Source organism: Pipistrellus kuhlii, unplaced genomic scaffold (assembly GCF_014108245.1).
Source record: "Pipistrellus kuhlii isolate mPipKuh1 unplaced genomic scaffold, mPipKuh1.p scaffold_m20_p_2, whole genome shotgun sequence".
In the NCBI taxonomy this organism is placed as follows: Eukaryota; Metazoa; Chordata; class Mammalia; order Chiroptera; family Vespertilionidae; genus Pipistrellus; species Pipistrellus kuhlii.
This window is the reverse complement of record NW_023425515.1, coordinates 80,938,227-80,940,205: the sequence shown is the minus strand read 5'-3', so window position 1 is coordinate 80,940,205 and position 1,979 is coordinate 80,938,227.

The window sequence follows — 1,979 nt, the reverse complement described above, 5'->3', positions numbered from 1 at the left end:
GAGGGAGACATAGATAGAAACATCACTTATGAGAGAGAATCATTGATCAGCTGCCTCCCGCATACCCCCTACTGGGGATTCTGCCTGCTACCCAGTCATGTGGCCTAAACCAGAATCGAACCATGACCTCCTGGTTCATGGGTTGTCACAGAACCACTGAGCCACAACAGCCAGGCAGATAGATGCCATCTTTTGGCAATTTATTATATTCATCATCTGATGATTCATAAGGGGTCAGGTAATTTGTAGATTTAGAGACATTGATAATATATAGAGAGACAAGAATTGTCTTAAAACTATAAATGAAGATATTTAAAGATGCTTAATTGCATTCTAAGAAATATTTTAGAAATGAATTTACTTATTTAGTGACAACTTTGAACATTATGACTACAGTCACACTTTAAAATATTGAAAGCTCTTACAACAAAGGAGCATTTGATATTTAAAAAATAATTGATAAATAGCATCTAATCATAAACTATTTAGGAAATATAGTATTACCTGGGGGGGGGGGGGTTGTACTTGAAGATGACATTATTTACCCAAGTGGCCAGAGTTTGCATTTTGAGTGCTTTTCTCCCAGGACTGGAATAAGTGCAAACTCCAGTGTGGACTAGAGAGAGCTTTTTTATCACATGAAAGTTTATGACTATCATCACAATCAAACTTGCAACCATTTAAAAAAATACCTAATGAAATTAATCTATTTGTTCCATAGTTTACAAAAAGAGTTACCTTTTTATTGTGATGATAAGAAGACTCCTGGGGTTCCTGCAAACAGTAATTTAACACAAATCCTCTGGCCTTTTTAGTCTTCTAGAATACCCACTGAAATGCTCCCTGCGTTGGAGTGCTTAGTAAAGCAGTATTAAATTTTTGTGTACATATAAATCACCTGGGAATCCTGTTATGATGAAAGATCTGGAATTTTGCAGTTCTGACAAGTTCCAAGGTAATGGTGATGGTGTTCCTCTGAGGACCACATACTGCACAGCAGACCTATGGACTACCTTATTGTAGAAGTTCTAATCGCTCTGGTAGTTATCATAAGAACAAAAACATGATCTGCTTCTTAGTATTGATCACAAATGCTGAGATACTCATGTTCAGTTGGGGCATTTTCTTGAATACAAAAATCTTAGGATAATGATTTTTTTAAAGCTCTGTGAGACCTTAGAAGTCATCAAATGCAGCTTCCTCATATCATAGTCGAGGAAGTTGAAGGTCAAGGACGTTGAATGTAAGCCCAAAGTTTCAGGGTTATCAGTGCTAGAACCCAGGATTCCTGACTACTGCTTTAATAAAGAAACCCCAACTTCTTTGGCATTTCTATTTGTTGTATTCTTCCTGACAAAGAGCCTAAGCATGAGTCAATAATGATTAGAATGTCTCCCTTTGATGCTCACAATAGTTTAAATGACAGCAGTATCTTTAGACTGACTTTCTTTACAGCTAAAACTCACAGTGGGCCACTATCTCCTATAATAACAAGAGTATTCACATATCCTCTTTCTTCTAAGTTCCCCTTGCAGTTTTATTATGGGCATTTTATTTCTTAATTTTGAGAACCTGGGGAGGAAAGTGGACAGAGAAATGAATAGGTCATTCGTTAAAAGGCAGGGGTTGAATTTGTGAAAGGTTGTGGCAAAAAAAGGCAACAAATGAGAAAGAGCGAAGGACATCAATATTGATCTTGCCTCTCATCTTTTCCTCTGCCTTCTTGCTTGCAGGTTTCTATTGTGTAGTCTTTCAAATAAAGCAGACTTTATTTATGGTGTGACTGATTTAACCCTACTGGAATAGTCCATCTTCTGCTAATTTGGTCAATTAAAAACTGGTCATAGGGAAAAGCCTGGGAATTAAGCTAATTTGGTAACACAACTTCTGATTAATTTTTATCTTGCTCATTTATATCTCCTCTTTTAAAGGACACTTTTCATGATGAGGGTTTATATCAGTGTTTTTGTGTGTGTGTG